The sequence below is a fragment of the Aquarana catesbeiana genome, linkage group LG01 (genome assembly GCF_042186555.1).
Source record: "Aquarana catesbeiana isolate 2022-GZ linkage group LG01, ASM4218655v1, whole genome shotgun sequence".
Taxonomy (NCBI): domain Eukaryota; kingdom Metazoa; phylum Chordata; class Amphibia; order Anura; family Ranidae; genus Aquarana; species Aquarana catesbeiana.
In genome coordinates, this window is record NC_133324.1 from 670,735,975 (window position 1) to 670,750,395 (window position 14,421).

The following is a 14,421-nucleotide window of genomic DNA, read 5'->3' on the forward strand; positions in this document are numbered from 1 at the left end:
TCATATGATTGTGCTGTGGATCCATATCGTATTAGTGGAAACATTTCCTTACTATCAATAGGATTAGTCAAGAGACATTTTATAGGAATGATGACAGAGGTGCATTTCAAGCAGATAAACAGATGATAACTTGCTTTGTCTATGGCAATACATGCCTTTAAATATGATCAGCTCCTTTGACTGATACATATGGAATGTTTTTTTAGCATTAGCTTATCTACATCTACTAAAACACAATATTCATGAGCATATTTAAATAAATTTAGCTAATCAAATACTGTTCCATTTAATTGGATTGACGTGCATACAATCAATGAGATCCACTAATAATAAATGTAGTTACACATTTTTATTTTATTTTATTGCATTTAAAGATACATATTATGTGCACCCATCCATGTAAGCATTTTAATTCGGGTTCCACTAAACTGTTTACACACATTAAAAATCAAAGCCTTGTTAGGTGCCTGACGAAACATAATCAATATTATAGATTAATGAAGGCTCTAGCCAAGTTAAAAAATATTCTGAGCTTCGTTGTATGTTGTATACACATTGAGTTACCCTGCGGCACAGCAAGAGGCTATAAAACTATCACATCTCCCAGATGGCTGATTTGTTCTCCTGATTAATTGACAGGAAAATGTTCTTGTTCCACACCAGTAAAGCCATGAAAAAATAAATAATATTATGGGAATTGGGGGATCTATTAGAAATGTGAAGGCCAATATGAAAGCATTATCACTAAAGCACTATTTATGTATTTTATTGTATATTACTATTGTAGCAATAACCCCCAAAGGAGCTGCTGGATTTTAATGGGCTCCCCTGCTTTCCCTACTAGGTATGAGCTTTGAGTTTGTATCGAATACGAGTTTGACCAAAACCCAAGTTATTCGAAGTTCGAGAAAATGGCACACTATTGTGGCCATTCACTGCTATAGCACACAATTTCCAAACAATGCACTTTCTGGTCTCTAAACTATAGTTAAGTGGCCTAGAAAGGATGAAAATTTAGATTTTCTAATGTTTTTATGCCCTCCCTATAAAAGTAAAAGTTTCAAGCCGCCTTTTGTCAGTGTGTTGGATAGTGGCGGCTGGTAGGCTTTTTTTTTTTTTTGGAGGGGGCGGCAAAAAACCACCACTCCGTTTGGCCGGCGCCACCCCCCTGGTCGGTCATTCCAGCCCCACATTTACCCCATCTAGGTCACAGGCAGGCAGCTCTTCTTTGGGCCCACTTCATGATTGGTTGGGAGGAGAATCAGTGTGACATTCGCTATTGTCACACAAGTGGGTGTTCTCGGGGGCGCAGTGCTCTGCAGCCCAAGCTCACCCTTTTTTGAAGTTTATTAGAGCCTCTGGCTCTAATCACATGCTTATAAAAAAAACCCCATTGGAATCCATGCGTCCGGTGCCCCGCATGTACATTAGTCGGCTGGACCCAGAGATGGGGGGGCGGCGCCCCTGTGCCCCTTATGAATGGGCCGCTGCTGGTGTTGGAGACTTGGTGTAGATAGGAAGAGCTCACAAAGTGTTTGAAGGGAGAGATAATTTCTGCTATACTGCACAGTGTTGCTGAACAATGCTATAGTCAAATACATAGTTGGCATGTGTTGGAAACCTGGAGTAGACAGAGAGGGTTGATAGAGTGTTTGCAGATAGTTGCTGCCACACTATGTGGTGCTAAACAGTGCTATACACAGTGTTGTATTGTGCAATGTTACAGTGAATTGCAATGTGGTGCGCCACAAATGATTGTGCATTATATACCCCCCTCTGTGTTCATAATGCATAATCCCAACAGTGCTTTCTAGTACTACATTTTTTAATGTGTCAGAAAAATTCAGTTGCTATTTAGCTGCAGAGCCCCCTTGATTTTTTTTTTTTTTGGGGGGGTGTTTTATTTTTTTTTACTTCACATTTCCATATTTCTTTTTTATCTTCTGCTGAGTATTGAAAAGCACACAAAAAGGTTAGAGGCTAGTGTTTTAGGGTTGGGTTTTGAAGTTTAGTGTTCTGGGGTTGGGTTTAGCATTTTAGTTTTTTTTAAGGAAGTATATTACTGCATACATTTGTGATACAGTTTAGTGCACCAAATCACCACATGGTTAAGTATACCACACCACACCTTCAATCCCTCTGTTGTTGGCTGCTAATACAGTTTGGCAATCCCTGTATTCATAATGTCAGGCAAGCCTAAAAGGAAAGGTAAAGATTCTGCATATGGAGCTAATAAGGAACAAGCTGATTCTTTAGCTGCAAATAAAAACATGCATGACTTAAAAGAGGTGCTGTGGAAGCACCTCTTGGCCAAATTTCCACTTAGTGGTAGGATTCCCTCTCAAGTCAAGTGGTTCTAAAGCCAAAACGTTTTTTACCCAAATGCATTCCTTTCATTAAAGGAAAAAATGTTTTATTATTTTCTGTCTTCCCACTTCCCTTTGTGAAGAGGAAAAGAAGAGAGAAAAGATGCAGTCGTGCAGCGCTGGATCTCTTCTCCCCTCTCTTCCTCTTCACACAGGAACTCAAGCAGCAACTGTCAATAATATGTAGTGAGGAGGAAACAGGGGTGGGGCTAAGCCCCACTGTGTGTGTCTATGAAGCACAGCTCCATTAAAACACAGCCCGGGAGCGAGCATGCACAACGTGCCCCCTTTGCTATGGGGGCACACTAAGAAGAGGAGGATCCAGCACTGATAAGGCAGCACTGATGGACACTGATAGGTGGCACTGGTGGGCACTGATGAGGCGACACTGGTGGATACTGATAGGTGGCACTGTTGGGCACTGAGAGGTGGCACTGAGAGGTGGCACTGATGGGTGGCATTGATGGGCAGTACTGAAGGAACTGATAGGTGGCACTGATGGACACTGAGAGGTGGCACTGGTAGGTGACACTGATAGGCAGCACTGCTAGGTAGCACTGGTGACGAGGTACTGATGAGCACCACTGGTGGGCATTGATAGGTGGCACTGGTGGGCATTGATAGGTGCCACTGATATGCACTGGTGATCACTGATTGGTGGCAATGATATGCACTGGTGGGCACTGGCAGGTGGCATTTGCAGGCGGCACTGGTGGGCACAGATGAGGTGGTTGTGGCTCTTCCTCTTCGGGACCGATGTCCCTTTCACAGAAGCCGGTGATCAGCTTTTTTTTCTCCTCACGCTGTCAGCGTGAGGAGAAAAAAAAAGATTACTGAGCTTCTGTTTACATCACGTGATCAGCTGTCATTGGCTGACAGCTGATCGCGTGGTAAGGGGCCAGGAATGTATTGTAAACATCCCTTGTGACAGTAATAGGCAGTGACAGGTAATCTTTATAGAGGGATCTGGAGTCTATGAGACCCCAGATTCCTCCTTTGCACTTAAAAGCATTCAAACGGCAAGTTTGACAGTTTTGAATACTGTCATTTTTTTAAATTTGGCGCCTTTAAGTCTTAAGAAAACCAGAAGTGATATCATGACATCGCTTCCGGGTTACTAGATCCGAGACCCGATCAAAACCAATTCTGGCTTTGTTCGGGTCTCCGGTGGGACGGGAGAGCCCGGGTGAGCCGCGGAAGGTGGAGGAAGGGGGGACGTCTGCTCCCGCTGCTTGGGATAACAGCTGAACGCTTGCTAATCGCATCAGTTGTTACCCCAAGGAAGCCTACTACTGGCTCTAAAAAATGGTACCGGGGTGATGCGTGCAGCTACATGCATCCCCCCAGTACAACCCCTTTAAGCCAAGGCCACATATTTGCGTATGGTTAGCGGGTAGGGATTAACATCCCTGTTAAAGTTAACAGGTCCACTACATCTCAGCTTCTCAACTTAACCTCATCATTTGAAGACAAAAAATAAAAAGTGTAATTTTAATAGAAAATATAAAAAAGCACTCACAAAGTTAAAATAGAGCTCAGCATGGCAGTCAGGTAGTCTCTGGGACAGAGATCAGACACGCAAACAGGATGCCTTGCCTTGTTATTCATTTATTTATGCCCTGTGTCAGAAATGGGGCACTGCCAGGTACAAGTCAGTTATTTATTGACACCTTTCTGTGTAGTGTAGTGTACCGGTTGCCCCGTTTCTACACCTGGTATCTGTGGCAGCATGGCGCATACACTCTTCCTGCATTGACAGATCGAATTTCCATCTAGTCTGAGCTTATTCATCCCTTCACATCTGTCAGTGCAGGAAGGCTCAGAGCTAGCGCTGCTTCAAGGAGATGCATTGTTTTAATAGCGGCGGTATTGTAAACATCCCTTGTGACAGTAATAGGCAGTGACAGGTAATCTTTATAGAGGGATCTGGAGTCTATGAGACCCCAGATTCCTCCTTTGCACTTAAAAGCATTCAAACGGCAAGTTTGACAGTTTTGAATACTGTCATTTTTTTAAATTTGGCGCCTTTAAGTCTTAAGAAAACCAGAAGTGATTTCATGACATCGCTTCCGGGTTACTAGATCCGAGACCCGATCAAAACCAATTCTGGCTTTGTTCGGGTCTCCGGTGGGACGGGAGAGCCCGGGTGAGCCGCGGAAGGTGGAGGAAGGGGGGACGTCTGCTCCCGCTGCTTGGGATAACAGCTGAACGCTTGCTAATCGCATCAGTTGTTACCCCAAGGAAGCCTACTACTGGCTCTAAAAAATGGTACCGGGGTGATGCGTGCAGCTACATGCATCCCCCCAGTACAACCCCTTTAAGCCAAGGCCACATATTTGCGTATGGTTAGCGGGTAGGGATTAACATCCCTGTTAAAGTTAACAGGTCCACTACATCTCAGCTTCTCAACTTAACCTCATCATTTGAAGACAAAAAATAAAAAGTGTAATTTTAATAGAAAATATAAAAAAGCACTCACAAAGTTAAAATAGAGCTCAGCATGGCAGTCAGGTAGTCTCTGGGACAGAGATCAGACACGCAAACAGGATGCCTTGCCTTGTTATTCATTTATTTATGCCCTGTGTCAGAAATGGGGCACTGCCAGGTACAAGTCAGTTATTTATTGACACCTTTCTGTGTAGTGTAGTGTACCGGTTGCCCCGTTTCTACACCTGGTATCTGTGGCAGCATGGCGCATACACTCTTCCTGCATTGACAGATCGAATTTCCATCTAGTCTGAGCTTATTCATCCCTTCACATCTGTCAGTGCAGGAAGGCTCAGAGCTAGCGCTGCTTCAAGGAGATGCATTGTTTTAATAGCGGCGGTCGCTCTGGTACTCTTTTCATTTCTGTGAGTAGTCCTGAGTGGCTGGCTACATACACTTGGCTTTGGTTCACACAGACCAGTGTTCAAACAAAGTCTGGTCCTTGATTTAATTTCCCTCATACATTTTTTTCGTGTATGTTTTTGTTTTGTCTTTTTGTTTTTGGCTGTTCTGTCTGATGTCTGTGTCGACACACACCCCCTCCTTTTTTCCCCACATACAGCCTAGTTGTGGTTATCCTTTTTTTAAAATATATTACATTATTTTTTTTTTTTACATTTTTTGTTTTAGCCTCTATTATCTGCTTCCATTTCTGGCAGCTCTGGGTGCTGTACTGCTCCTCCCGCTGACAGCTGTGGTAGTCAGTGTTTGAGAGGGTGTGTGCTGGCTCCCTGGGACCTGCCTCTTCCTGATCATATAAATGCTGGTGGGTAGCCCATTTTTAGACAGACTGCAGAAGAAGCAAGGTTGCTTTGAAATGCGTTCCTGTTCCAGTTCCAGCATTTTCCTACTACAGAAAGTGGGTTCATATCCTAGGCCCTGTGTTCCATCCATGACTTTGGCTCTCCAGTGACAGTTCCCTGCTTCCATTCCATCTCTGCTCCCTTGCCGATGGCCAAGTCAAGGCATCCTGGTTGCTTGGCTGGTCTCTGTCCCAGAGGCTATCTGACTGTCATGCTGAGCTCTATTTTATCTTTGTGAGTGATTTTTTATATTTTCTATTAAAATTAAATTTTACATGCTACACTATGGTTGTTGCACTTCTCTCCCCCTCCCCATTTTTTGTCTCCTACAGCCACACAGCACACTCATGCTGGAACGAAGCAGCACTTCCAGAGTTAGATTAGTAGTGTGTTGTATAGCACTCTGTCATTTTGTTTCATATTGTATCATATAGTTTTATATCGTTGCACACTGTTTTACGTTGATTCACACTGTGAACTTACATCTAGCTCATCAGGGCATTGAATTCTGTGTATGGGAGTTATTTCAGTTCAAGGGGGTGGTGCGCTGTGATTATTCTGGTTGTTCCCATCTTTGATCCTTTTTCACTTAACCTCACCATTTGACCTAACACAATGGACACACACTTCCACTCTCTCTGATGGTAACACCTTAGACCTTGTGTTCTCCCATCTCTGTACTCCTGGCAACACCACCTTTCCTCTCTTTGATCACAACTTCATTCGTTTCACAGAGTCCTTGTCTATAACCACCTATCCTTCCACAAATCAAACAATTACTCGTAGAAACCTTTACCACTTTAAACCTTTGCTTCTCTAATATGCTACTGACCAATTCTATGACAAAATCTCACACTTGTCCTGTCCTAACCTGGCCAACTCGACCACAACAGTTCACTCCCATCCTCTCCAGATGCACTTGCTCCTCCAACTACACACATAATCAGGGCCTGACCGTTACACCCTTGGTAAATTGTCGATGCCAGAAATCTCAAGAGACATAGCCATGCTCTTGAGTGACTGTAGTGTAAAACTAAATCCCTATATGAGGGCCTGGATTTGAAGCTGGAACCACTGCTGTGTCAGGCAATGTCTCTTCTTGCTGAACTCTTTGCTTCTCCCATGAACTTCCTAATTTAACTTCCTGATTTAAGCCATGTCTCTGCACTTCCTGTTTGCCAGATTATTGTGCTCTCTCCAGCCAGTATCTCCCTCCTGTCTTCCTGCTGACGTCCATATTTTTCTACCACTCATTATCGACCTCATTATTGACCTGTGGCTTGTTCCTTGACTATGCTTCTGCCTGATCCCAACCAGCAACTACTCGTTACTGACCTTTGGCTTTTTCCTCAACTACGCTTTTGTTTCTTACCTACCTACTTATCCACTACTGAACCCCAGCTTGCCCACCTCCTGGTGGGGCCATCCTGAGGACCGTGACCTGGTACTAACATGCAGGAAAACCCATCTCCATCATCAGGAACTTTGGTGAACACCAGTTATTACTTAGACTCCGCACCTCAGGTGAGCCCACATCCTGCTGGTTGGTGGTAGTTCTGCTATAGCAATTGGTTGTGACACCCTGCATGACCCTGCGTGACACCCTGCAAAACTTCCCCCTTTACAAATCTGGCTGTCACAGGTTGGCCTGCAGTTTCCTGCTTGTGTACTGGTACCTCCTTGCTGCAGTGTTTCTCTACCTGATTCCTTCACATGTGTGGCTTGGCTGTTCTCACCTATGAGCATCGACTGCTATTCTGTGGACCTTTATATCCTTCCCTTCCATCACTTCCTGGCCCACCTCCTAGTTTTCTTTTCTATGTAAGACATGCACAGTGTAACCCACATTGCCTGAGCAACTTCATAGTTCTCTGAGCTCCCGTTTGAATATCTCTTGTACATACTGTGTCTGACTACCTGTGTACCGACCCCGGCTTCGTTTACTGTCTGTGCTTGTTTGCTGTCCTCCCTGATCTTGGCTTGTCTTCTGGATTCCCTTTTGCCTGCTGCTTGTACTCTGCATAAACGAGTGGTCTCTGCATCCTCGGCTAGGCGTACCTGGAGGCCTCGACCTGGTTCCAGCTTGCTGCAACCCATCCATTCCATCCATCCCGACCATCAGGGGCCCTGGTGAAGAAGCAGACCGGGGCTCCGCACCCTGGGGAACCCTGAGTTGGCAATCTACAAGAGCTCACTACTACAGACTCCTGACACTGGCCTCCTAAAATACATTTGCTGCCTTCATGCTGCCAGTCAAACCTACTTTGTCACTCTTTTTATTACCTTGTCATCCTGTTCTTGTCTGCATTTCTCTACCTTTATCTCTCTACTTTATCCACCACCACCTTCACTCACTAATTCATTCACTGCCCAAGAGATTGCCAATCACGTCACAAACAAGATTGATGCAATTTGTAAGGACACCTCCATTGTACTTTGTTCTTTTGACCTGGCTACTACTGAAGAGGTTACCAAACTCTCAAATGCCCACCTAACCAATTGTCCCCTGGATCCTTTCCCCTCGCAACTACTATGGTCACCCTCTCCTTCTACCCTATTCTCTCTCACTCACATTTTAAATCCCCTCCCTCTAGCATACACAGATCACCCCCATACTTAAAAAGCCTTCACTGGACACCACCAACCTGAGCATCTCCTTGCTCCCATTTACATCTAAACTTTTAGAATTGTTAGTCCACCACTGTCTGAGCTCCTACCTCACTGAAAACAACCTTCTTGACCCCTTACAGTCTGGCTTGTGCTTGCAGCACTCCACAGAAACTGCCCTATAAAAAAAATCACTAACAATTTACTATCTGCTAAAACCAATGGCCATGACTCTATAGTCTTACTACTAGACCTTTCTGTGGCCTTTCATACTGTTTACCACCTGCTTCTCCTCAATAAACTCTACTCCCTTGGCCTCCAAGATTCTGTTATTTTTTGGTTTACCTCCTATCACAGCGCTCAGTGTTACCTACAACTTCTCCTCTCCACTTGTGCTTTCTGTAGAGGTCACCCAAGGCTTTGTTCTTATATAACTTCTCTTCTCTATCTACACCTCCTCTTTTGGTCACTTTACAACCTCCCATGGCTTCCATTATCTTCTCTATGCTGATGACACCCAAATTTATCTCTCTACTCCTCACCTCATATTTTATTCAGTTACCTCTTACATTACTAACTTACTAACCGACATATCAGCATGGATTTCACACCACTTCCTCAAACTAAATCTTTCTAAAACCAAGCTTGTAATGTCCCCCCCCCCCATTTCCTCCTCTCTGACTTTCCCCTCAAGATTGATAATACAGCAATCAATCACACCCCTTACATCGGAGTACTAGGTGTAATCCTAGACTCAAATCGAATCACCATCAAAAGCTGGTAGACTTCATTGCTTTCTTTGGAACCACTGACAGCAAGAAATTGTCATACAGTATACAGAAGTGGTAGAGATACCACTTCTATAAATGATATTCAGTTTCAGCCAAATAAGCAAAAGTTTGGGCAATCATCAGAATGCCCAAATGGCCAAAGTAACATCGACTCATCCCTAGTCTCTCCCTCTGAGAATGTAGCATAATAAATCTGCTTATACAGTGGGGACGGAAAGTATTCAGACCCCCTTAAATTTTCACTCCTTGTTATATTGCAGCCATTTGCTAAAATCATTTAAGTTCATTTTTTTTCCTCATTAATGTACACACAGCACACCATATTGACAGAAAAACAGAGAATTGTTGACATTTTTGCAGATTTATTAAAAAAGAAAAACTGAAATATCACATGGTCCTAAGTATTCAGACCCTTTGCCCGGTATTTAGTAGGGATGTCCCGATACCACTTTTTTAGGACCGAGTACAAGTACCGATACTTTTTTTCAATACCGATTACCAATACTTTTTTTTTAATGTCACATGACAGTGTTTTTTTTTTTTTTTTTTTAATAAGCCCTGTTAGGGGGCTTTGGTGAGACAGACCCCTGATATCTCCCCCTTGAGACAGAGAAAGAGACAGAGGATAGAGATTCCCCAGTCCCTTTCTCTGCAGCCGCAGCTGCACTGAGAATGAATGGAGAGAAGACAGCGGCTCCTCTCCATTCATAAACTGAGACATCCTAATCACTGGAGGTTACAATGTTTCAGTTATGTGAATGGACAGAGTCAGCTGACTTTGTCCATTCACAAAGGAGGACCTGGAGAGAGAGACAGCAGAACGGAGGGGGACAGCAGAACGGAGAGGGACAGCAGAACGGAGGGGGACAGAGGAAGAGAGGGGGACAGCAGAACGGAGGGGGACAGAGGAAGAGAGGGGGACAGCGGAACGGCAGGACAGAGGAACGGAGGGGGACAGCGGAGGGGGACCGCGGAATAAAGAGGGACAGCGGAGGGGGATAGCGGAACGAAGGGGGCATAGAGGATGCGGTAACTGTCAGCAGTGATCGCGTGTGGGGGAGTTACAAGCACCGATCACCGCTGTATGTCACTAAGCAGCTGAAAGCCGCTGGGGGAGGAGCTTGTAACTCCCCCACGCGCCGATCACTGCTGACTGTAAAGGTATCGGCGGAAGCATCAGGAGCATGTGCCCGAGTACAAGTACTTGGGCAAATGCTCGGTATCAGTGCCGATACTGATACTAGTATCGGTATCGGGACAACCCTAGTATTTAGTAGAAGCACCCTTTTGATCTAATACAGCCATGAGTCTTTTTGGGAAAGATGCAACAAATTTTCCACACCTGGATTTGGGGAACCTCAGCCATTCCTCCTTGCAGATCCTCTCCAGTTCTGTCAGGTTGGATGGTAAACATTGGTGGACAGCCATTTTTAGGTCTCTCCAGAGATGCTCAATTGGGTTTAAGTCAGGGCTCTGGCTGGGCCATTCAAGAACAGTTATGGAGTTGTTGTGAAGCCACTCCTTCGTTATTTTAGCTGTGTGCTTAGGGTCATTGTCTGAAGTTTTTCGTCCAGGATATCCCTGTACTTGGCCGCATTCATCTTTCCCTCAATTGCAACCAGTCGTCCTGTCCCAGCAGCTGAAAAACACCCCCACAGCATGATGCTGCCACCACCATGCTTCACTGTTGGGACTGTATTGGACAGGTGATGAGCAGTGCCTGGTTTTCTCCACACATACCGCTTAGAATTAAGGCCAAAAAGTTCTATCTTGGTCTCATAAGACCAGAGAATCTTATTTCTCACCATCTTGGAGTCCTTTAGGTGTTTTTTAGAAAACTCCATGCAGGCTTTAATGTGTCTTGCACTGAGGAGAGGCTTCCATCGGGCCACTCTGCCATAAAGCCCCTACTGGTGGAGGGCTGCAGTGATGGTTGACTTTTTACAACTTTCTCCCATCTCCCGACTGCATCTCTGGAGCTCAGCCACAGTGATCTTTGGGTTCTTCTTTACCTCTCTCACCAAGGATCTCCCCGATAGCTCAGTTTGGCCAGATGGCCAGCTCTAGGAAGGGTTCTGGTCGTCCCAAACGTCTTCCATTTAAGGATTATGGAGGCCACTGTGCTCTTAGGAACCTTAAGTGCAGCAGAAATTGTTTTGTAACCTTGGCCAGATCTGTGCCTTGCCACAATTCGGTCTCTGAGCTCTTCAGGCAGTTCCTTTGACCTCATGATTCTCATTTGCTCTGACATGCACTGTGAGCTGTAAGGTCTTATATAGACAGGTGTGTGGCTTTCCTAATCAAGTCCAATCAGTATAATCAAACACAGCTGGACTCAAATGAAGGTGTAGAACCATCCCAAGGATGATCAGAAGAAATGGACAGCACCTGAGTTAAATATATGAGTGTCACAGCAAAGGGTCTGAATACTTAGGACCGTGTGATATTTCAGTTTTTCTTTTTTAATAAATCTGCAAAAATGTCAACAATTCTGTGTTTTTCTGTCAATATGGGCTGCTGTGTGTACATTAATGAGGAAAAAATTAACTTAAATGATTTTAGCAAATAGCTGCAATATAACAAAGAGTGAAAAAAGGGGGTCTGAATACTTTCTGTCCCCACTGTATAATGTGCATAAAGCATGTAAAGTATTTCTTGATTTTTTTCTTTGGGATAATATATTCTAATTTTGGTTTCTTGCTGAAAACCTGGCTGGTCTCTCCCTCTGAAACAGCAGCCTTAAAAAGCTGCTTACATAATATGCATTCAGTCTGTACAATATGTTTGGCACTTTATGTGGAAGTATACACTCTAATTAGGATTTTTTTTTTCATTAAAACCTGCATGTCTTTTCCTCTGAAACTGCAGCATATTAAAGCTGCTCAGATGGTATGTATTGAGTTTGTTAAATGTTTCTGGCTTTTTTTCTGTGAAATAATACACTCTAATCTTGATTTCTTAATTTAAAAAAAAACTGCCTGGTCTCTCCCTTTTAAACCACAGCCTAGTAAACCTGTTTGTATACTATGCAGGGAGCCTGTACTATATTTCTCACGATTGTCTTTGAAATAATATACTTTAGCTTTTATTTCACTATAAATCCCGAATGATTCTCTCTTCTTAAATTGTGGCCTACTACAGCAGCTTAGATAGTGTGCAAGTCTTTATACTATTGCCAGGCGTTGTCCCTGAGATAACATACTATAATTTTTATTTCACAACAAAACCTGCATTGTATCTCCTCCTGTGTTTGCAGCCTAATAAGGATTATTACATACTGTGCATTGACTGCTGTACCATGCTGTCTAATGTCTTCACAATAATAGTCTTTTTTTAGGGAGAAACATGCTGTGTATGTTGGGGATACTGTAGGTGGGGGAAGGGAAGGATTTTTACATGTTATTGCTGTAGATATGTGCCCTGTAGCCTCTTTAGAGCCTCTCTCCATATGTACTATTTACATTTATAACAGACTGAATATGTATTTTGATATATTCCATTTTAAAGACCGCAATTTGCATTTTTTCACAGCTCTTCCATAAGTCTACATTCATTTCACTGCTAAGCAGCTGCATGTTTATTTTCACAAGAAATATTTCCTAATTGTTACTGGCTTCAAAGTTATTTTTTTACCAGTGTAATATTCCTGGGAAATATGAATAAGTACAGCAGCTTTTTTTTCTTTGGGAAGGCATGTGACAGGGTGATTTGCAGACAAGAGGTTGTTGGAGAGTGGGGCAGAACATTATAACCTAAACAATTGTGCCTAAACAAGGACCTTTTATATCAGTATTACTAGCCATTAAAGCTAATATGAAATCATATCTGCTGCAACATGTGCATATCATATCAGGCTATTGCATGTGTTCTCTCCTTGCTTTTTTCTGGGAGGTATAGACACCAACAGAACTCACCTGCATGCTTTCAAAGAAACGGCAGGATAATTTCCCACTAGCATTAGGTTAATTTCCAAATCACTCCCTGTTTTATCCTTGTTTCTCTGTTTACTGACTACATTTTGTATCTGACAACACTTGTTTACCAGCTGCCCTGCTCCTTTTACTGTTACTGTTTCTGTTGGCGGTTTACCACTCTCTGGTTCTATTCAACTGCCATCTGCAGTGTGTCTAAGACCCACAATCTTGTACACATGCTAATAAAGTCAATGGCTTTTTGTGGGGTACTTCAATGAAGATTTATGGTGTCTGTGCTTAGACTCTGCATCTCTTTTCTTTTAGGGGGGTCATACCCTCTCTAAAGTGTAGATAACAAGGTCCACTATCCAATTTTTTCTGTGACTATATGGTTCTCTCTCCACTTCAGAAATGGTCTTTTTCATTGGTGCCTTTTGCATTAAGGTGTGCACCCCAGAGCACAAACACACATGCTTGTATATCAGCAGAGCAGTGGACATTTTCAGTAGAGCAGAGAGAGGTGTCAGTATTTTATTAGTTTTTTTTTATTAGTTTTTTTTTAAATAATTTTTTACAAGATTATTTTGTATTATTCGTTTCCAATTTTTTTTAGGAGCCCTGTTGGGGGATGAGCGGATTCCTGTTCATTTACAACCTGAAGCATAGTAAACATGAATGCCGTGTGTGTAAACGCCCTGTGTGTCAGGTGGTGAATGTTCAAGACAGCATTCACCACCTGGCACACACGGCGCCCTGTCACTGTGTGCTGTCATCCATCACTACCCTTCTATGTACATTGTTTGCCGATATTGGCACCACCAGCAACCTCACTATCGAAACAGTATTGTGCATTCCTCACAACATCAGCCCAGGGGACCCTCAGGAATTTCGGCCCAGCTCGCACCTGGATGTCCATCCACAAGACAGGATGTAGGAGAAGGGCTACAGTATCACCACAGCTGTGATGAGCAAAGACTAACCCATCAGCAAAGCAGGACCATTCCCCCAAGGTTATACCATCCATCCAGTCCATTACATGTAAACATGCAGACAAGACTTGGTTTCATAAGGCTCTGAGGAAGAGAAAAAAATAATTGAAACGCGTCAGTCGATCACACTACCTTATAACCCCATTGGATATGAATATTGCTATATGGACTTTTAGAGGAATGATGTGATTTTATTCCGGTTACCAAATGTGAGTACGATACTTACTTCTGTTATTTATTAAAACTTTTTACCAAGGATAATGCGCTAGGCCACGCGCCTTCTATTCTTTCTTTGCTTTAGTACTTTGGACTCCCCCTAGTTGGCTAAGGCAGCGGGGCGTGCAGTATCCATGCCTCCTGGTACTGAGTCTGCCAGTGAAGTAGAACCCATGCAGTTGGGTTTCACACGTCTCTCTGTGGAGGAGAGGGCTTTTAGGAGGAGGAAGAGATTGTGCCTTTATTGT